A 21,497-nucleotide genomic window follows, 5' to 3' on the forward strand; every position below is an offset into this window, starting at 1 on the left:
ATAATGGGATTAAGAATCTCCTCTAAGTGCTAAAAAGGAAGAAATATGGGATGAAGCTTTAAAAAAGTTACAGCAGTGTTTTTTTTTTTACGATTCCACAAATTTCTCATTATCCTTTTAAATAATGCTCTTGAAAAATTACTTGGTTACTCAATTGACAAGACTGAGAGCGACATCTTATTCCATGATTATGCTCTGCATGGAATGGAACTCAAGCTTAATGTTGTTTTGCTCAGTTAAACGCTTGAAATTTTTAATTAGTGATTAAATCGTCACTGGCCTTCCTGTCCTACTCATCAGCGTGTGGTGCTGTGGCTTAGTTGGTTAAAGCACCTGTCTTGTAAACAGGAGATCCTGAGTTCAAATCTCAGCAGTGCCATCTGTTCCAAATAAAGCTTTTAAACATCAAAATGTGGATTTCAATTGTATACAACAACGATCTCTACGATAGTGCAATAGTGGGATTAAGAATCTGCTCTAAGTGCTAAAAAGGAAGAAAGATGGGATGAAGCTTTAAAAAAGTTACAGCAGGGTTTTTTTTACTATTCTACAAATTTCTCATTATCCTTTTAAATAATGCTCTTGAAAAATTACTTGGTTACTCAATTGACAAGACTGAGAGCGACATCTTATTCCATGATTATGCTCTGCATGGAATGGAACTCAAGCTTAATGTTGTTTTGCTCAGTTAACCACTTAAAATTTTTAATTAGTGATTAAATCCTCCCTGGCTTTCCTGTCCTCCTCATCAGCTTGTGGTGCTGTGGCTTAGTTGGTTAAAGCGCCTGTCTTGTAAACAGAAGATACTGAGCTCAAATCTCAGCAATGCCTTCTTTTCCGAGTAAAGCTTTTAAACCTCAAAATGTGGACTTCAATTGTGTACAACATCGATCTCTACGATAGTGCAATAGTGGGATTAAGAATCTGCTCTAAGTGCTAAAAAGGAAGAAAGATGGGATGAAGCTTTAAAAAAGTTACAGCAGTGTTTTTTTTTTTACTATTCTACAAATTTGTCATTGTCCTTTTAAATAATGCTCTTCAAAAATTACTTGGTTTCTCAATTGCCAAGACTGAGAGTGACATCTTATTCCATGATTATGCTTTGCATGGAATACTACACAAGCCTAATGTTGTTTTGCTCAGTTAACCACTTGAAATTATTGATTAGTTATTAAATCCTCCCTGGCTTTCCTGTCCCCCTCATCAGCTTGTGGTGCTGTGGCTTAGTTGGTTAAAGCGCCTGTCTTGTAAACAGGAGATCCTGAGTTCAAATCTCAGCAGTGCCAACTGTTCCAAATAAATCTTTTAAACCTCAAAATATGGACTTCAATTGTGTACAACATTGATCTCTACGATAGTGCAATAGTGGGATTAAGAATCTGCTCTAAGTGCTAAAAAGGAAGAAAGATGGGATGAAGTTTTAAAAAAGTTACAGCGGTTTTTTTTTTTAACTATTCTACAAATTTCTCATTGTCCTTTTAAATAATGCTCTTCAAAAATTACTTGAGTTCTCAAGTGCCAAGACTGAGAGCGACATCTTACTCCATAATTATGCTTTGCGTGGAATACTACTCAAGCTTAATGTTGTTTTGCTCAGTTAACCACTTGAAATTTTTAATTAGTGATTAAATCCTCACTGGCTTTCCTGTTCTCCTCATCAGCTTGTGGTGTTGTGGCTTAGTTAGTTAAAGCGCCTGTCTTGTAAACAGGAGATCTTGAGTTTAAATCTCAGCACTGCCTTCTTTTCCGAGTAAAGTTTTTAAACCTCAAAATGTGGACTTCAATTGTGTACAACATCGATCTCTACGATAGTGCAATAGTGGGATTAAGATTCTGCTCTAAGTGCTAAAAAGGAAGAAAGATGGGATGAAGCTTTAAAAAAGTTACAGCAGTGTTTTTTTTACTATTCTACAAATTTCTCATTATACTTTTAAATAATGCTCTTGAAAAATTACTTGATTACTCAATTGACAAGACTGAGAGCGACATCTTATTCCATGATTATGCTCTGCATGGAATGGAACACAAGCTTAATGTTGTTTTGCTCAGTTAACCACTTGAAATTTTTAATTAGTGATTAAATCCTCACTGGCTTTCCTGTCCTTTTCATCAGCTTGTGGTGTTGTGGCTTAGTTGGTTAAAGCGCCTGTCTTGTAAACAAGAGATCCTGAGTTCAAATCTCAGCAGTACCATCTGTTCCAAATAAAGCTTTTAAACATCAAAATGTGGATTTCAATTGTGTACTACATCGATCTCTACGATAGTGCAATAGTGGGATTAAGAATCTGCTCTAAGTGCTAAAAAGGAAGAAAGATGGGATGAAGCTTTAAAAAAGTTATAGCAGTGTTTTTTTTACTATTCTACAAATTTCTCATTATCCTTTTAAATAATGCTCTTGAAAAATTACTTGGTTACTCAATTGACAATACTGAGAGCGACATCTTATTCCATGATTATGCTCTGCATGGAATGGAACTCAAGCTTAATGTTGTTTTGCTCAGTTAACCACTTAAAATTTTTAATTAGTGATTAAATCCTCACTGGCTTTCCTGTCCTCCTCATCAGCTTGTGGTGCTGTAGCTTATTTGGTTAAAGTGCCTGTCTTGTAAACAGGAGAACCTGAGTTCAAATCTCAGCAGTGCCATCTGTTCCAAATAAAGCTTTTAAACATCAAAATGTGGATTTCAATTGTATACACCATCGATCTCTACGATAGTGCAATAGTGGGATTAAGAATCTGCTCTAAGTGCTAAAAAGGAAGAAAGATAGGATGAAGCTTTAAAAAAGTTACAGCAGTGTTTTTTTTTTTACTATTCCACAAATTTCTCGTTGTCCTTTTAAATAATGCTCTTCAAAAATTCCTTGATTTCTCAATTGCCAAGACTGAGAGCGACATCTTATTCCATGATTATGCTTTGCATGGAATACTACACAAGATTAATGTTGTTTTGCTCAGTTAAGCACTTGAAATTATTGATTAGTTTTTAAGTCCTCCCTGGCTTTCATGTCCTCCTCGTCCGCTTGTGGTGCTGTGGCTTAGTTGGTTAAAGCGCCCGTCTTGTAAACAGGAGATCCTGAGTTCAAATCTCAGCAGTGCCATCTGTTCCAAATAAAACTTTTAAACATCAAAATGTGGATTTCAATTGTGTACAACATCGATCTCTACGATAGTGCAATAATGGGATTAAGAATCTGCTCTAAGTGCTAAAAAGGAAGAAATATGGGATGAAGCTTTAAAAAAGTTACAGCAGTGTTTTTTTTAACTATTCTACAAATTTCTCATTGTCCTTTTAAATAATGCTCTTCAAAAATTACTTGGTTTCTCAAGTGCCAAGACTGAGAGCGACATCTTATTCCATGATTATGCTTTGCATGGAATACTACTCAAGCTTAATGTTGTTTTGCTCAGTTAACCACTTGAAATTTTTAATTAGTGATTAAATCCTCACTGGCTTTCCTGTCCTCCTCATCGGCTTGTGGTGCAGTGGCTTAGTTGGTTAAAGCGCCTGTCTTGTAAACAGAAGATACTGAGCTCAAATCTCAGCAATGCCTTCTTTTCCGAGTAAAGCTTTTAAACCTCAAAATGTGGACTTCAATTGTGTACAACATCGATCTCTACTATAGTGCAATAGTGGGATTAAGAATCTGCTCTAAGTGCTAAAAAGGAAGAAATATGTGATGAAGTTTTAAAAAAGTTACAGCAGTGTTTTTTTTTTACTATTCCACAAATTTCTCGTTGTCCTTTTAAATAATGCTATTCAAAAATTCCTTGATTTCTCAATTGCCAAGACTGAGAGCGACATCTTATTCCATGATTATGCTTTGCATGGAATACTACACAAGATTAATGTTGTTTTGCTCAGTTAAGCACTTGAAATTATTGATTAGTTTTTAAGTCCTCCCTGGCTTTCATGTCCTCCTCGTCAGCTTGTGGTGCTGTGGCTTAGTTGGTTAAAGCGCCTGTCTTGTAAACAGGAGATCCTGAGTTCAAATCTCAGCAGTGCCAACTGTTCCAAATAAATCTTTTAAACCTCAAAATATGGACTTCAATTGTGTACAACATTGATCTCTACGATAGTGCAATAGTGGGATTAAGCATCTGCTCTAAGTGCTAAAAAGGAAGAAAGATGGGATGAAGTTTTAAAAAAGTTACAGCGGTTTTTTTTTTTAACTATTCTACAAATTTCTCATTGTCCTTTTAAATAATGCTCTTCAAAAATTACTTGAGTTCTCAAGTGCCAAGACTGAGAGCGACATCTTACTCCATAATTATGCTTTGCATGGAATACTACTCAAGCTTAATGTTGTTTTGCTCAGTTAACCACTTGAAATTTTTAATTAGTGATTAAATCCTCACTGGCTTTCCTGTTCTCCTCATCAGCTTGTGGTGCTGTGGCTTAGTTAGTTAAAGCGCCTGTCTTGTAAACAGGAGATCTTGAGTTTAAATCTCAGCACTGCCTTCTTTTCCGAGTTAAGTTTTTAAACCTCAAAATGTGGACTTCAATTGTGTACAACATCGATCTCTACGATAGTGCAATAGTGGGATTAAGATTCTGCTCTAAGTGCTAAAAAGGAAGAAAGATGGGATGAAGCTTTAAAAAAGTTACAGCAGTGTTTTTTTTACTATTCTACAAATTTCTCATTATACTTTTAAATAATGCTCTTGAAAAATTACTTGATTACTCAATTGACAAGACTGAGAGCGACATCTTATTCCATGATTATGCTCTGCATGGAATGGAACACAAGCTTAATGTTGTTTTGCTCAGTTAATCAATTGAAATTTTTAATTAGTGATTAAATCCTCACTGGCTTTCCTGTCCTTTTCATCAGCTTGTGGTGTTGTGGCTTAGTTGGTTAAAGCGCCTGTCTTGTAAACAAGAGATCCTGAGTTCAAATCTCAGCAGTACCATCTGTTCCAAATAAAGCTTTTAAACATCAAAATGTGGATTTCAATTGTGTACAACATCGATCTCTACGATAGTGCAATAGTGGGATTAAGAATCTGCTCTAAGTGCTAAAAAGGAAGAAAGATGGGATGAAGCTTTAAAAAAGTTACAGCAGTGTTTTTTTTTTTACTATTCTACAAATTTGTCATTGTCCTTTTAAATAATGCTCTTCAAAAATTACTTGGTTTCTCAATTGCCAAGACTGAGAGTGACATCTTATTCCATGATTATGCTTTGCATGGAATACTACACAAGCCTAATGTTGTTTTGCTCAGTTAACCACTTGAAATTATTGATTAGTTATTAAATCCTCCCTGGCTTTCCTGTCCCCCTCATCAGCTTGTGGTGCTGTGGCTTAGTTGGTTAAAGCGCCTGTCTTGTAAACAGGAGATCCTGAGTTCAAATCTCAGCAGTGCCAACTGTTCCAAATAAATCTTTTAAACCTCAAAATATGGACTTCAATTGTGTACAACATTGATCTCTACGATAGTGCAATAGTGGGATTAAGAATCTGCTCTAAGTGCTAAAAAGGAAGAAAGATGGGATGAAGTTTTAAAAAAGTTACAGCGGGTTTTTTTTTTAACTATTCTACAAATTTCTCATTGTCCTTTTAAATAATGCTCTTCAAAAATTACTTGAGTTCTCAAGTGCCAAGACTGAGAGCGACATCTTACTCCATAATTATGCTTTGCGTGGAATACTACTCAAGCTTAATGTTGTTTTGCTCAGTTAACCACTTGAAATTTTTAATTAGTGATTAAATCCTCACTGGCTTTCCTGTTCTCCTCATCAGCTTGTGGTGTTGTGGCTTAGTTAGTTAAAGCGCCTGTCTTGTAAACAGGAGATCTTGAGTTTAAATCTCAGCACTGCCTTCTTTTCCGAGTAAAGTTTTTAAACCTCAAAATGTGGACTTCAATTGTGTACAACATCGATCTCTACGATAGTGCAAAAGTGGGATTAAGATTCTGCTCTAAGTGCTAAAAAGGAAGAAAGATGGGATGAAGCTTTAAAAAAGTTACAGCAGTGTTTTTTTTACTATTCTACAAATTTCTCATTATACTTTTAAATAATGCTCTTGAAAAATTACTTGATTACTCAATTGACAAGACTGAGAGCGACATCTTATTCCATGATTATGCTCTGCATGGAATGGAACACAAGCTTAATGTTGTTTTGCTCAGTTAACCACTTGAAATTTTTAATTAGTGATTAAATCCTCACTGGCTTTCCTGTCCTTTTCATCAGCTTGTGGTGTTGTGGCTTAGTTGGTTAAAGCGCCTGTCTTGTAAACAAGAGATCCTGAGTTCAAATCTCAGCAGTACCATCTGTTCCAAATAAAGCTTTTAAACATCAAAATGTGGATTTCAATTGTGTACTACATCGATCTCTACGATAGTGCAATAGTGGGATTAAGAATCTGCTCTAAGTGCTAAAAAGGAAGAAAGATGGGATGAAGCTTTAAAAAAGTTATAGCAGTGTTTTTTTTACTATTCTACAAATTTCTCATTATCCTTTTAAATAATGCTCTTGAAAAATTACTTGGTTACTCAATTGACAATACTGAGAGCGACATCTTATTCCATGATTATGCTCTGCATGGAATGGAACTCAAGCTTAATGTTGTTTTGCTCAGTTAACCACTTAAAATTTTTAATTAGTGATTAAATCCTCACTGGCTTTCCTGTCCTCCTCATCAGCTTGTGGTGCTGTAGCTTATTTGGTTAAAGTGCCTGTCTTGTAAACAGGAGAACCTGAGTTCAAATCTCAGCAGTGCCATCTGTTCCAAATAAAGCTTTTAAACATCAAAATGTGGATTTCAATTGTATACACCATCGATCTCTACGATAGTGCAATAGTGGGATTAAGAATCTGCTCTAAGTGCTAAAAAGGAAGAAAGATGGGATGAAGCTTTAAAAAAGTTACAGCAGTGTTTTTTTTTTTACTATTCCACAAATTTCTCGTTGTCCTTTTAAATAATGCTCTTCAAAAATTCCTTGATTTCTCAATTGCCAAGACTGAGAGCGACATCTTATTCCATGATTATGCTCTGCATGGAATGGAACTCAAGCTTAATGTTGTTTTGCTCAGTTAACCACTTAAAATTTTTAATTAGTGATTAAATCCTCACTGGCTTTCCTGTCCTCCTCATCAGCTTGTGGTGCTGTGGCTTATTTGGTTAAAGCGCCTGTCTTGTAAACAGGAGAACCTGAGTTCAGATCTCAGCAGTGCCATCTGTTCCAAATAAAGCTTTAAACATCAAAATGTGGATTTCAATTGTATACAACATCGATCTCTACGATAGTGCAATAGTGGGATTAAGAATCTGCTCTAAGTGCTAAAAAGGAAGAAATATGGGATGAAGCTTTAAAAAAGTTACAGCAGCGTTTTTTTTTTTACTGTTCCACAAATTTCTCGTTGTCCTTTTAAATAATGCTCTTCAAAAATTCCTTGGTTTCTCAATTGCCAAGACTGAGAGCGACATCTTATTCCATGATTATGCTTTGCATGGAATACTACACATGCTTAATTTTGTTTTGCTCAGTTAACCACTTGAAATTATTGATTAGTTATTAAATCCTCCCTGGCTTTCCTGTCCTCCTCATCAGCTTGTGGTGCTGTGGCTTAGTTGGTTAAAGCGCCTGTTTTGTAAACAGAAGATACTGAGCTCAAATCTCAGCAATGCCTTCTTTTCCGAGTAAAGCTTTTAAACCTCAAAATGTGGACTTCAATTGTGTACAACTTCGATCTCTACGATAGTGCAATAGTGGGATTAAGAATCTGCTCTAAGTGCTAAAAAGGAAGAAAGATGGGATGAAGCTTTAAAAAAGTTACAGCAGTGTTTTTTTTTTACTATTCTACAAATTTGTCATTGTACTTTTAAATAATGCTCTTCAAAAATTACTTGGTTTCTCAATTGCCAAGACTGAGAGTGACATCTTATTCCATGATTATGCTTTGCATGGAATACTACACAAGCTTAATGTTGTTTTGCTCAGTTAACCACTTGAAATTATTGATTAGTTACTAAATCCTCCCTGGCTTTCCTGTCCCCCTCATCAGCTTGTGGTGCTGTGGCTTAGTTGGTTAAAGCGCCTGTCTTGTAAACAGAAGATACTGAGCTCAAATCTCAGCAATGCCTTCTTTTCCGAGTAAAGCTTTTAAACCTCAAAATGTGGACTTCAATTGTGTACAACATCGATCTCTACGATAGTGCAATAGTGGGATTAAGAATCTGCTCTAAGTGCTAAAAATGAAGAAATATGGCATGAAGCTTTAAAAAAGTTACAGCAGTGTTTTTTTAGCTATTCTACAAATTTCTCATTGTCCTTTTAAATAATGCTCTTCAAAAATTACATGCTTTCTCAAGTTCCAAGACTGAGAGCGACATCTTACTCCATGATTATGCTTTGCATGGAATACTACTCAAGCTTAATGTTGTTTTGCTCAGTTAACCACTTGAAATTTTTAATTAGTGATTAAATCCTCACTGGCTTTCCTGTTCTCCTCATCAGCTTGTGGTGCTGTGGCTTAGTTAGTTAAAGCGCCTGTCTTGTAAACAGGGGATCTTGAGTTTAAATCTCAGCACTGCCTTCTTTTCCGAGTAAAGCTTTTAAACCTCAAAATGTGGACTTCAATTGTGTACAACATCGATCTCTACGATAGTACGATAGTGCAATAGTGGGATTAAGATTCTGCTCTAAGTGCTAAAAAGGAAGAAAGATGGGATGAAGCTTTAAAAAAGTTACAGCAGTGTTTTTATTACTATTCTACAAATTTCTCATTATACTTTTAAATAATGCTCTTGAAAAATTACTTGATTACTCAATTGACAAGACTGAGAGCGACATCTTATTCCATGATTATGCTCTGCATGGAATGGAACTCAAGCTTAATGTTGTTTTGCTCAGTTAACCACTTGAAATTTTTAATTAGTGATTAAATCCTCACTGGCTTTCCTGTCGTTTCCATCAGCTTGTGGTGTTGTGGCTTAGTTGGTTAAAGCGCCTGTCTTGTAAACAAGAGATCCTGAGTTCAAATCTCAGCAGTACCATCTGTTCCAAATAAAGCTTTTAAACATCAAAATGTGGATTTCAATTGTGTACAACATCGATCTCTACGATAGTGCAATAGTGGGATTAAGAATCTGCTGTAAGTGCTAAAAAGGAAGAAAGATGGGATGAAGCTTTAAAAAAGTTACAGCAGTGTTTTTTTTACTATTCTACAAATTTCTCATTATCCTTTTAAATAATGCTCTTGAAAAATTACTTGGTTACTCAATTGACTAGACTGAGAGCGACATCTTATTCCATGATTATGCTCTGCATGGAATGGAACTCAAGCTTAATGTTGTTTTGCTCAGTTAACCACTTAAAATTTTTAATTAGTGATTAAATCCTCACTGGCTTTCCTGTCCTCCTCATCAGCTTGTGGTGCTGTGGCTTATTTGGTTAAAGCGCCTGTCTTGTAAACAGGAGAACCTGAGTTCAAATCTCAGCAGTGCCATCTGTTCCAAATAAAGCTTTTAAACATCAAAATGTGGATTTCAATTGTATACACCATCGATCTCTACGATAGTGCAATAGTGGGATTAAGAATCTGCTCTAAGTGCTAAAAAGGAAGAAATATGTGATGAAGTTTTAAAAAAGTTACAGCAGTGTTTTTTTTTTTACTATTCCACAAATTTCTCGTTGTCCTTTTAAATAATGCTCTTCAAAAATTCCTTGATTTCTCAATTGCCAAGACTGAGAGCGACATCTTATTCCATGATTATGCTTTGCATGGAATACTACACAAGATTAATGTTGTTTTGCTCAGTTAAGCACTTGAAATTATTGATTAGTTTTTAAGTCCTCCCTGGCTTTCATGTCCTCCTCGTCAGCTTGTGGTGCTGTGGCTTAGTTGGTTAAAGCGCCCGTCTTGTATACAGGAGATCCTGAGTTCAAATCTCAGCACTGCCATCTGTTCCAAATAAATCTTTTAAACATCAAAATGTGGATTTCAATTGTGTACAACATCGATCTCTACGATAGTGCAATAATGGGATTAAGAATCTGCTCTAAGTGCTAAAAAGGAAGAAATATGGGATGAAGCTTTAAAAAAGTTACAGCAGTGTTTTTTTAACTATTCTACAAATTTCTCATTGTCCTTTTAAATAATGCTGTTCAAAAATTACTTGGTTTCTCAAGTGCCAAGACTGAGAGCGACATCTTATTCCATGATTATGCTTTGCATGGAATACTACTCAAGCTTAATGTTGTTTTGCTCAGTTAACCACTTGAAATTTTTAATTAGTGATTAAATCCTCACTGGCTTTCCTGTCCTCCTCATCGGCTTGTGGTGCAGTGGCTTAGTTAGTTAAAGCGCATGTCTTGTAAACAGGAGATCCTGAGTTCAAATCTCAGCACTGCCTTCTTTTCCGAGTGAAGCTTTTAAACCTCAAAATGTGGTCTGCAATTGTGTACAACATCGATCTCTACGATAGTGCAATAGTGGGATTAAGAATCTGCTCTAAGTGCTAAAAAGGAAGAAAGATGGGATGAAGTTTTAAAAAAGTTACAGCAGTGTGTTTTTTACTATTCTACAAATTTCTCATTATCCTTTTAAATAATGCTCTTGAAAAATTACTTGGTTACTCAATTGACAAGACTGAGAGCGACATCTTATTCCATGATTATGCTCTGCATGGAATGGAACTCAAGCTTAATGTTGTTTTGCTCAGTTAACCACTTGAAATTTTTAATTAGTGATTAAATCCTCACGGGCTGTCCTGTCCTCCTCATCAGCTTGTGGTGCTGTGGCTTAGTTGGTTAAAGCACCTGTCTTGTAAACAGGAGATCCTGAGTTCAGATCTCAGCAGTGCCATCTGTTCCAAATAAAGCTTTTAAACATCAAAATGTGGATTTCAATTGTATACAACATCGATCTCTACGATAGTGCAATAGTGGGATTAAGAATCTGCTCTAAGTGCTAAAAAGCAAGAAATATGGGATGAAGCTTTAAAAAAGTTACAGCAGCGTTTTTTTTTTTACTGTTCCACAAATTTCTCGTTGTCCTTTTAAATAATGCTCTTCAAAAATTACTTGGTTTCTCAATTGCCAAGACTGAGAGCGACATTTTATTCCATGATTATGCTTTGCATGGAATACTACACATGCTTAATTTTGTTTTGCTCAGTTAACCACTTGAAATTATTGATTAGTTATTAAATCCTCCCTGGCTTTCCTGTCCTCTTCATCAGCTTGTGGTGCTGTGGCTTAGTTGGTTAAAGCGCCTGTTTTGTAAACAGAAGATACTGAGCTCAAATCTCAGCAATGCCTTCTTTTCCGAGTAAAGCTTTTAAACCTCAAAATGTGGACTTCAATTGTGTACAACATCGATCTCTACGATAGTGCAATAGTGGGATTAAGAATCTGCTCTAAGTGCTAAAAAGGAAGAAAGATGGGATGAAGCTTTAAAAAAGTTACAGCAGTGTTTTTTTTTTACTATTCTACAAATTTGTCATTGTACTTTTAAATAATGCTCTTCAAAAATTACTTGGTTTCTCAATTGCCAAGACTGAGAGTGACATCTTATTCCATGATTATGCTTTGCATGGAATACTACACAAGCTTAATGTTGTTTTGCTCAGTTAACCACTTGAAATTATTGATTAGTTACTAAATCCTCCCTGGCTTTCCTGTCCCCCTCATCAGCTTGTGGTGCTGTGGCTTAGTTGGTTAAAGCGCCTGTCTTGTAAACAGAAGATACTGAGCTCAAATCTCAGCAATGCCTTCTTTTCCGAGTAAAGCTTTTAAACCTCAAAATGTGGACTTCAATTGTGTACAACATCGATCTCTACGATAGTGCAATAGTGGGATTAAGAATCTGCTCTAAGTGCTAAAAATGAAGAAATATGGCATGAAGCTTTAAAAAAGTTACAGCAGTGTTTTTTTAGCTATTCTACAAATTTCTCATTGTCCTTTTAAATAATGCTCTTCAAAAATTACATGCTTTCTCAAGTTCCAAGACTGAGAGCGACATCTTACTCCATGATTATGCTTTGCATGGAATACTACTCAAGCTTAATGTTGTTTTGCTCAGTTAACCACTTGAAATTTTTAATTAGTGATTAAATCCTCACTGGCTTTCCTGTTCTCCTCATCAGCTTGTGGTGCTGTGGCTTAGTTAGTTAAAGCGCCTGTCTTGTAAACAGGAGATCTTGAGTTTAAATCTCAGCACTGCCTTCTTTTCCGAGTAAAGCTTTTAAACCTCAAAATGTGGACTTCAATTGTGTACAACATCGATCTCTACGATAGTACGATAGTGCAATAGTGGGATTAAGATTCTGCTCTAAGTGCTAAAAAGGAAGAAAGATGGGATGAAGCTTTAAAAAAGTTACAGCAGTGTTTTTATTACTATTCTACAAATTTCTCATTATACTTTTAAATAATGCTCTTGAAAAATTACTTGATTACTCAATTGACAAGACTGAGAGCGACATCTTATTCCATGATTATGCTCTGCATGGAATGGAACTCAAGCTTAATGTTGTTTTGCTCAGTTAACCACTTGAAATTTTTAATTAGTGATTAAATCCTCACTGGCTTTCCTGTCCTTTCCATCAGCTTGTGGTGTTGTGGCTTAGTTGGTTAAAGCGCCTGTCTTGTAAACAAGAGATCCTGAGTTCAAATCTCAGCAGTACCATCTGTTCCAAATAAAGCTTTTAAACATCAAAATGTGGATTTCAATTGTGTACAACATCGATCTCTACGATAGTGCAATAGTGGGATTAAGAATCTGCTCTAAGTGCTAAAAAGGAAGAAAGATGGGATGAAGCTTTAAAAAAGTTACAGCAGTGTTTTTTTTACTATTCTACAAATTTCTCATTATCCTTTTAAATAATGCTCTTGAAAAATTACTTGGTTACTCAATTGACTAGACTGAGAGCGACATCTTATTCCATGATTATGCTCTGCATGGAATGGAACTCAAGCTTAATGTTGTTTTGCTCAGTTAACCACTTAAAATTTTTAATTAGTGATTAAATCCTCACTGGCTTTCCTGTCCTCCTCATCAGCTTGTGGTGCTGTGGCTTATTTGGTTAAAGCGCCTGTCTTGTAAACAGGAGAACCTGAGTTCAAATCTCAGCAGTGCCATCTGTTCCAAATAAAGCTTTTAAACATCAAAATGTGGATTTCAATTGTATACACCATCGATCTCTACGATAGTGCAATAGTGGGATTAAGAATCTGCTCTAAGTGCTAAAAAGGAAGAAATATGTGATGAAGTTTTAAAAAAGTTACAGCAGTGTTTTTTTTTTTACTATTCCACAAATTTCTCGTTGTCCTTTTAAATAATGCTCTTCAAAAATTCCTTGATTTCTCAATTGCCAAGACTGAGAGCGACATCTTATTCCATGATTATGCTTTGCATGGAATACTACACAAGATTAATGTTGTTTTGCTCAGTTAAGCACTTGAAATTATTGATTAGTTTTTAAGTCCTCCCTGGCTTTCATGTCCTCCTCGTCAGCTTGTGGTGCTGTGGCTTAGTTGGTTAAAGCGCCCGTCTTGTATACAGGAGATCCTGAGTTCAAATCTCAGCACTGCCATCTGTTCCAAATAAATCGTTTAAACATCAAAATGTGGATTTCAATTGTGTACAACATCGATCTCTACGATAGTGCAATAATGGGATTAAGAATCTGCTCTAAGTGCTAAAAAGGAAGAAATATGGGATGAAGCTTTAAAAAAGTTACAGCAGTGTTTTTTTTAACTATTCTACAAATTTCTCATTGTCCTTTTAAATAATGCTCTTCAAAAATTACTTGGTTTCTCAAGTGCCAAGACTGAGAGCGACATCTTATTCCATGATTATGCTTTGCATGGAATACTACTCAAGCTTAATGTTGTTTTGCTCAGTTAACCACTTGAAATTTTTAATTAGTGATTAAATCCTCACTGGCTTTCCTGTCCTCCTCATCGGCTTGTGGTGTTGTGGCTTAGTTGGTTAAAGCGCCTGTCTTGTAAACAAGAGATCCTGAGTTCAAATCTCAGCAGTACCATCTGTTCCAAATAAAGCTTTTAAACATCAAAATGTGGATTTCAATTGTGTACAACATCGATCTCTACGATAGTGCAATAGTGGGATTAAGAATCTGCTCTAAGTGCTAAAAAGGAAGAAAGATGGGATGAAGCTTTAAAAAAGTTACAGCAGTGTTTTTTTTACTATTCTACAAATTTCTCATTATCCTTTTAAATAATGCTCTTGAAAAATTACTTGGTTACTCAATTGACAAGACTGAGAGCGACATCTTATTCCATGATTATGCTCTGCATGGAATGGAACTCAAGCTTAATGTTGTTTTGCTCAGTTAACCACTTAAAATTTTTAATTAGTGATTAAATCCTCACTGGCTTTCCTGTCCTCCGCATCAGCTTGTGGTGCTGTGGCTTATTTGGTTAAAGCGCCTGTCTTGTAAACAGGAGAACCTGAGTTCAAATCTCAGCTGTGCCATCTGTTCCAAATAAAGCTTTTAAACATCAAAATGTGGATTTCAATTGTATACACCATCGATCTCTACGATAGTGCAATAGTGGGATTAAGAATCTGCTCTAAGTGCTAAAAAGGAAGAAATATGTGATGAAGTTTTAAAAAAGTTACAGCAGTGTTTTTTTTTTTACTATTCCACAAATTTCTCATTGTCCTTTTAAATAATGCTCTTCAAAAATTCCTTGATTTCTCAATTGCCAAGACTGAGAGCGACATCTTATTCCATGATTATGCTTTTCATGGAATGCTACTCAAGCTTAATGTTGTTTTGCTCAGTTAACCACTTGAAATTATTGATTAGTTATTAAGTCCTCCCTGGCTTTCCTGTCCTCCTCATCAGCTTGTGGTGCTGTGGCTTAGTTGGTTAAAGTGCCTGTCTTGTAAACAGAAGATCCTGAGCTCAAATCTCACCACTGCCTTCTTTTCCCAGTAAAGCTTTTAAACCTCAAAATGTGGACTTCAATTGTGTACAACGTCGATCTCTACGATAGTGCAATAGTGGGATTAAGAATCTGCTCTAAGTGCTAAAAAGGAAGAAATATGGGATGAAGCTTTAAAAAAGTTACAGCAGTGGTTTTTTTTGTACATTCCACAAATTTCTCGTTGTCCTTTTAAATAATGCTCTTCAAAAATTACTTGGTTTCTCAATTGACAAGACTGAGAGCGACATCTTATTCCATGATTATGCTCTGCATGGAATGGAACTCAAGCTTAATGTTGTTTTGCTCAGTTAACCACTTGAAATTTTTAATTAGTGAATAAATCCTCACTGGCTTTCCTGTCTTCCTCATCAGCTTGTGGTGCTGTGGCTTTGTTGGTTGAAATGCCTGTCTTGTAAACAGGAGATCCTGAGTTCAAATCTCAGCAGTGCCATCTGTTACAAATAAAGCTTTTAAACATCAAAATGTGGATTTCAATTGTATACAACATCGATTTCTACGATAGTGCAATAGTGGGATTAAGAATCTGCTCTAAGTGCTAAAAAGGAAGAAATATGGGATGAAGCTTTAAAAAAGTTACAGCAGTGTTTTTTTTTTTTTACTATTCAACAAATTTCTCATTGTCCTTTTAAATAATGCTCTTCAAAAAGTACTTGGTTTCTCAATTGCCAATACTGAGAGCGACAACTTATTCCATGATTATGCTTTGCATGGAATACTACACAAGCTTAATGTTGTTTTGCTCAGTTAACCACTTGAAATTATTGATTAGTTATTAAATTCTCCCTGGCTTTCCTGTCCTCCTTATCAGCTTGTGGTGCTGTGGCTTAGTTGGTTAAGGCGCCTGTCTTGTAAACAGAAGATCCTGAGCTCAAATCTCAGCACTGCCTTCTTTTCCGAGTAAAGCTTTTAAACCTCAAAATGTGGACTTCAATTGTGTACAACATCGATCTCTACGATAGTGCAATAGTGGGATTAAGAATCTGCTCCAAGTGCTAAAAAGGAAGAAAGATGGGATGAAGCTTTAAAAAAGTTACAGCAGTGGTTTTTTTTTTACTATTCTACAAATTTGTCATTGTCCTTTTAAATAATGCTCTTCAAAAATTACTTGGTTTCTCAATTGCCAAGACTGAGAGCGACATCTTATTCCATGATTATGCTCTGCATGGAATGGAACTCAAGCTTTATATTGTTTTGCTCAGTTAAACGCTTAAAATTTTTAATTAGTGATTAAATCATCACTGGCCTTCCTGTCCTACTCATTAGCTTGTGGTGCTGTGGCTTAGTTGGTTAAAGTGCCTGTCTTGTAAATAGGAGATCCTGAGTTCTAATCTCAGCACTGCCTTCTTTTCCAAGTAAAGCTTCTAAACCTCAAAATGTGGATTTCAATTGTGTACAACATTGATATCTACGATAGTGCAATAGTGGGAATAAGAATCTGCTGTAAGTGCTAAAAAGGAAGAAATATGGGATGAAGCTTTAAAAAAGTTACAGCAGTGTTTTTTTTTACTATTCCACAAATTTCTCATTGTCCTTTTAAATAATTCTCTTCAAAAATTACTTGGTTTCTCAATTGCCAAGACTGAGAGCGACATCTTATTCCATGATTATGCTTTGCATGGAATACTACTCAAGCTTAATGTTGTTTTGCTCAGTTAACCACTTGAAATTATTGATTAGTTATTAAGTCCTCCCTGGCTTTCCTGTCTTTCTCATCAGCTTGTGGTGCTGTGGCTTAGTTGGTTAAAGCGCCTGTCTTGTAAACAAAAGATCCTGAGCTCAAATCTCACCACTGCCTTCTTTTCCCAGTAAAGCTTTTAAACCTCAAAATGTGGACTTCAATTGTGTACAACATCGATCTCTACGATAGTGCAATAGTGGGATTAAGAATCTGCTCTAAGTGCTAAAAAGGAAGAAATATGGGATGAAGCTTTAAAAAAGTTACAGCAATGGTTTTTTGTTTACTATTCCACAAATTTCTCGTTGTACTTTTAAATAATGCTCTTCAAAAATTACTTGGTTTCTCAATTGCCAAGACTGAGAGCGACATCTTATTCCATGATTATGCTTTGCATGGAATACTACACAAGCTTAATGTTGTTTTGCTCAGTTAACCACTTGAAATTATTGATTAGTTATTAAATCCTCCCTGGCTTTCCTGTACTCCTCATAAGCTTGTGGTGCTGTGGCTTAGTTGGTTAAAGCGCCTGTCTTGTAAACAGAAGATCCTGAGCTCAAATCTCAGCACTGCCTTATTTTCCGAGTAAAGCTTCTAAACCTCAAAATGTGGATTTCAATTGTGTACAACATCGATCTCTACGATAGTGGGATTAAGAATCTGCTATAAGTGCTAAGAAGGAAGAAAGACGGGATGAACTTTTAAAAAAGTTACAGCAGTGTATTTTTCAACTATTCTACAAATTTCTCATTGTCCTTTTAAATAATGCTTTTCAAAAATTGCTTGGTTTCTCAAGTACCAAGACTGAGAGCGACATCTTATTCCATGATTATGCTTTTCATGGAATACTACTCAAGCTTAATGTTGTTTTGCTCAGTTAACCACTTGAAATTATTGATTAGTTATTAAGTCCTCCCTGGCTTTCCTGTCTTCCTCATCAGCTTGTGGTGCTGTGGCTTAGTTGGTTAAAGCGCTTGTCTTGTAAACAGAAGATCCTGAGCTCAAATCTCTCCACTGCCTTCTTTTCCCAGTAAAGCTTTTAAACCTCAAAATGTGGACTTCAATTGTGTACAACATCGATCTCTACGATAGTGCAATAGTGGGATTAAGAATCTGCTCTAAGTGCTAAAAAGGAAGAAATATGGGATGAAGCTTTAAAAAAGTTACAGCAGTGGTTTTTTGTTTACTATTCCACAAATTTCTCTTTGTACTTTTAAATAATGCTCTTCAAAAATTACTTGGTTTCTCAATTGCCAAGATTGAGAGCGACATCTTATTCCATGATTATGCTTTGCATGGAATACTACACAAGCTTAATGTTGTTTTGCTCAGTTAACCACTTGAAATTATTGATTAGTTATTAAATCCTCCCTGGCTTTCCTGTACTCCTCATCAGCTTGTGGTGCTGTGGCTTAGTTGGTTAAAGCGCCTGTCTTGTAAACAGAAGATCCTGAGCTCAAATCTCAGCACTGCCTTATTTTCCGAGTAAAGCTTCTAAACCTCAAAATGTGGATTTCAATTGTGTACAACATCGATCTCTACGATAGTGGGATTAAGAATCTGCTATAAGTGCTAAGAAGGAAGAAAGACGGGATGAACCTTTAAAAAAGTTACAGCAGTGTATTTTTCAACTATTCTACAAATTTCTCATTGTCCTTTTAAATAATGCTTTTCAAAAATTGCTTGGTTTCTCAAGTACCAAGACTGAGAGCGACATCTTATTCCATGATTATGCTTTTCATGGAATACTACTCAAGCTTAATGTTGTTTTGCTCAGTTAACCACTTGAAATTATTGATTAGTTATTAAGTCCTCCCTGGCTTTCCTGTCTTCCTCATCAGCTTGTGGTGCTGTGGCTTAGTTGGTTAAAGCGCTTGTCTTGTAAACAGAAGATCCTGAGCTCAAATCTCACCACTGCCTTCTTTTCCCAGTAAAGCTTTTAAACCTCAAAATGTGGACTTCAATTGTGTACAACATCGATCTCTACGATAGTGCAATAGTGGGATTAAGAATCTGCTCTAAGTGCTAAAAAGGAAGAAATATGGGATAAAGCTTTAAAAAAGTTACAGCAGTGGTTTTTTTTTTACTATTCCACAAATTTCTCGTTGTACTTTTAAATAATGCTCTTCAAAAATTACTTGGTTTCTCAATTGCCAAGACTGAGAGCGACATCTTATTCCATGATTATGCTTTGCATGGAATACTACACAAGCTTAATGTTGTTTTGCTCAGTTAAACACTTGAAATTATTGATTAGTTATTAAATCCTCCCTGGCTTTCCTGTCCTCCTCATCAACTTGTGGTGCTGTGGCTTAGTAGGTTAAAGCACCTGTCTTGTAAACAGAAGATCCTGAGCTCAAATCTCACCACTGCCTTGTTTTCCGAGTAAAGCTTTTAAACCTCAAAATGTGGACTTCAATTGTGTACAACGTCGATCTCTACGATAGTGCAATAGTGGGATTAAGAATCTGCTCTAAGTGCTAAAAAGGAAGAAAGATGGGATGAAGCTTTAAAAAAGTTACAGCAGTGTTTTTTTTTACTATTCCACAAATTTCTCATTGTCCTTTTAAATAATTCTCTTCAAAAATTACTTGGTTTCTCAACTGCCAAGACTGAGAGCGACATCTTATTCCATGATTATGCTTTGCATGGAATACTACACAAGCTTAATGTTGTTTTGCTCAGTTAACCACTTGAAATTATTGATTAGTTATTAAATCCTTCCTGGCTTTCCTGTACTCCTCATCAGCTTGTTGTGCTGTGGCTTAGTTGGTTAAAGCGCCTGTCTTGTAAACAGAAGATCCTGAGCTCAAATCTCAGCACTGCCTTATTTTCCGAGTAAAGCTTCTAAACCTCAAAATGTGGGTTTCAATTGTGTACAACATCGATCTCTACGATAGTGGGATTAAGAATCTGCTCTAAGTGCTAAGAAGGAAGAAAGACGGGATGAACCTTCAAAAAAGTTACAGCAGTGTATTTTTTAACTATTCTACAAATTTCTCATTGTCCTTTTAAATAATGCTTTTCAAAAATTGCTTGGTTTCTCAAGTACCAAGACTGAGAGCGACATCTTATTCCATGATTATGCTTTTCATGGAATACTACTCAAGCTTAATGTTGTTTTGCTCAGTTAACCACTTGAAATTATTGATTAGTTATTAAATCCTCCCTGGCTTTCCTGTCCTCCTCATCAGCTTGTGGTGCTGTGGCTTAGTTGGTTAAAGCGCCTGTCTTGTAAACAGAAGATCCTGAGCTCAAATCTCACCACTGCCTTCTTTTCCGAGTAAACCTTTTAAACCTCAAAATGTGGACTTCAATTGTGTACAACATCGATCTCTACGATAGTGCAATAGTGGGATTAAGAATCTGCTCTAAGTGCTAAAAAGGAAGAAATATGGGATGAAGCTTTAAAAAAGTTACAGCAGTGTTTTTTTTTGTACTATTCCACAAATTTCTCGTTGTCCTTTTAAATAATGCTCTTCAAAAATTACTTGGTTTCTCAATTGCCAAGACTGAGAGTGACATCTTATTCCATGATTATGCTTTGCATGGAATACTACACAAGCTTAATGTTGTTTTGCTCAGTTAACCACTTGAAATTATTGATTAGTTATTAAATCCTCCCTGGTTTTCCTGTCCTCCTCATCATCTTGTGGTGCTGTGGCTTAGTTGGTTAAAGCGCCTGTCTTGTAAACAGAAGATCCTGAGCTCAGATTTCACCACTGCCTTCTTTTCCGAGCAAAGCTTTTAAACCTCAAAATGTGGACTTCAATTGTGTACAACATCGATCTCTACGATAGTGCAATAGTGGGATTAAGAATCTGCTCTAAGTGCTAAAAAGGAAGAAAGATGGGATAAAGCTTTAAAAAAGTTACAGCAGTGTTTTATTTACTATTCTACAAATTTCTCATTATCCTTTTAAATAATGCTCTTAAAAAATTACTTGGTTACTCAATTGACAAGACTGAGAGCGACATCTTATTCCATGATTATGCTCTGCATGGAATGGAACTCAAGCTTAATGTTGTTTTGCTCAGTTAACCACTTGAAATTTTTAATTTGTGATTAAATCCTCACTGGCTTTCCTGTCTTCCTCATCAGCTTGAGGTGCTGTGGCTTAGTTGGTTGAAGCGCCTGTCTTGTAAACAGGAGATCCTGAGTTCAAATCTCAGCAGTGACATCTGTTACAAATAAAGCTTTTAAACATCAAAATGTGGGTTTCAATTGTATACAACGTCGATCTCTACGATAGTGCAATAGTGGGATTAAGAATCTGCTCTAAGTGCTAAAAAGGAAGAAATATGGGATGAAGCTTTAAAAAAGTTACAGCAGTGTTTTGTTTTTTTAACTATTCAACAAATTTCTCGTTGTCCTTTTAAATAATGCTCTTCAAAAAGTACTTGGTTTCTCAATTGCCAAGACTGAGAGCGACAACTTATTCCATGATTATGCTTTGCATGGAATACTACAGAAGCTTAATGCTGTTTTGCTCAGTTAACGACTTGAAATTATTGATTAGTTATTAAATCCTCCCTGGCTTTCCTGTCCTCCTCATCAGCTTGTCGTGCTGTGGCTTAGTTGGTTAAGGCGCCTGTCTTGTAAACAGAAGATCCTGAGCTCAAATCTCAGCACTGCCTTCTTTTCCGAGTAAAGCTTTTAAACCTCAAAATGTGGACTTCAATTGTGTACAACATCGATCTCTACGATAGTGCAATAGTGGGATTAAGAATCTGCTCTAAGTGCTAAAAAGGAAGAAAGATGGGATGAAGCTTTAAAAAAGTTACAGCAGTGTTTTTTTACTATTCTACATATTTGTCATTGTCCTTTTAAATAATGCTCTTCAAAAATTACTTGGTTTCTCAAGTGCCAAGACTGAGAGCGACATCTTATTCCATGATT

The 21,497-nt window shown here is 35.9% G+C and overlaps 17 non-coding genes across 17 annotated transcripts; all 17 read left to right on the plus strand.

The window, feature by feature from the left end:
* The first annotated feature begins 305 nt into the window (after nt 1-305).
* Nucleotides 306-379, plus strand: TRNAT-UGU (transfer RNA threonine (anticodon UGU)). The gene has a single exon. It is a non-coding gene; the product is annotated as a tRNA-Thr (tRNA).
* An 833-nt stretch (nt 380-1,212) lies between these two features.
* On the plus strand, nt 1,213-1,286 carry TRNAT-UGU (transfer RNA threonine (anticodon UGU)). The gene has a single exon. It is a non-coding gene; the product is annotated as a tRNA-Thr (tRNA).
* Nucleotides 1,287-2,118: 832 nt separating this feature from the next.
* On the plus strand, nt 2,119-2,192 carry TRNAT-UGU (transfer RNA threonine (anticodon UGU)). The gene has a single exon. It is a non-coding gene; the product is annotated as a tRNA-Thr (tRNA).
* Nucleotides 2,193-2,570: 378 nt separating this feature from the next.
* TRNAT-UGU (transfer RNA threonine (anticodon UGU)) lies at nt 2,571-2,644 on the plus strand. Its single transcript has one exon. It is a non-coding gene; the product is annotated as a tRNA-Thr (tRNA).
* Nucleotides 2,645-3,025: 381 nt separating this feature from the next.
* Nucleotides 3,026-3,099, plus strand: TRNAT-UGU (transfer RNA threonine (anticodon UGU)). The gene has a single exon. It is a non-coding gene; the product is annotated as a tRNA-Thr (tRNA).
* Nucleotides 3,100-3,932: 833 nt separating this feature from the next.
* TRNAT-UGU (transfer RNA threonine (anticodon UGU)) lies at nt 3,933-4,006 on the plus strand. Its single transcript has one exon. It is a non-coding gene; the product is annotated as a tRNA-Thr (tRNA).
* Nucleotides 4,007-4,838: 832 nt separating this feature from the next.
* On the plus strand, nt 4,839-4,912 carry TRNAT-UGU (transfer RNA threonine (anticodon UGU)). The gene has a single exon. It is a non-coding gene; the product is annotated as a tRNA-Thr (tRNA).
* A 381-nt stretch (nt 4,913-5,293) lies between these two features.
* Nucleotides 5,294-5,367, plus strand: TRNAT-UGU (transfer RNA threonine (anticodon UGU)). The gene has a single exon. It is a non-coding gene; the product is annotated as a tRNA-Thr (tRNA).
* An 832-nt stretch (nt 5,368-6,199) lies between these two features.
* TRNAT-UGU (transfer RNA threonine (anticodon UGU)) lies at nt 6,200-6,273 on the plus strand. The gene has a single exon. It is a non-coding gene; the product is annotated as a tRNA-Thr (tRNA).
* Nucleotides 6,274-6,651: 378 nt separating this feature from the next.
* TRNAT-UGU (transfer RNA threonine (anticodon UGU)) lies at nt 6,652-6,725 on the plus strand. The gene has a single exon. It is a non-coding gene; the product is annotated as a tRNA-Thr (tRNA).
* Nucleotides 6,726-8,926: 2,201 nt separating this feature from the next.
* On the plus strand, nt 8,927-9,000 carry TRNAT-UGU (transfer RNA threonine (anticodon UGU)). The gene has a single exon. It is a non-coding gene; the product is annotated as a tRNA-Thr (tRNA).
* Nucleotides 9,001-9,378: 378 nt separating this feature from the next.
* TRNAT-UGU (transfer RNA threonine (anticodon UGU)) lies at nt 9,379-9,452 on the plus strand. The gene has a single exon. It is a non-coding gene; the product is annotated as a tRNA-Thr (tRNA).
* Nucleotides 9,453-10,737: 1,285 nt separating this feature from the next.
* TRNAT-UGU (transfer RNA threonine (anticodon UGU)) lies at nt 10,738-10,811 on the plus strand. The gene has a single exon. It is a non-coding gene; the product is annotated as a tRNA-Thr (tRNA).
* A 1,747-nt stretch (nt 10,812-12,558) lies between these two features.
* TRNAT-UGU (transfer RNA threonine (anticodon UGU)) lies at nt 12,559-12,632 on the plus strand. The gene has a single exon. It is a non-coding gene; the product is annotated as a tRNA-Thr (tRNA).
* Nucleotides 12,633-13,010: 378 nt separating this feature from the next.
* TRNAT-UGU (transfer RNA threonine (anticodon UGU)) lies at nt 13,011-13,084 on the plus strand. The gene has a single exon. It is a non-coding gene; the product is annotated as a tRNA-Thr (tRNA).
* Nucleotides 13,085-13,918: 834 nt separating this feature from the next.
* Nucleotides 13,919-13,992, plus strand: TRNAT-UGU (transfer RNA threonine (anticodon UGU)). Its single transcript has one exon. It is a non-coding gene; the product is annotated as a tRNA-Thr (tRNA).
* Nucleotides 13,993-14,370: 378 nt separating this feature from the next.
* Nucleotides 14,371-14,444, plus strand: TRNAT-UGU (transfer RNA threonine (anticodon UGU)). Its single transcript has one exon. It is a non-coding gene; the product is annotated as a tRNA-Thr (tRNA).
* Nucleotides 14,445-21,497: the final 7,053 nt, after the last annotated feature.

The sequence above is a fragment of the Phyllobates terribilis genome, unplaced genomic scaffold, assembly GCF_046119375.1.
Source record: "Phyllobates terribilis strain yellow unplaced genomic scaffold, ASM4611937v1 Scaffold_9__5_contigs__length_417890890, whole genome shotgun sequence".
In the NCBI taxonomy this organism is placed as follows: Eukaryota; Metazoa; Chordata; class Amphibia; order Anura; family Dendrobatidae; genus Phyllobates; species Phyllobates terribilis.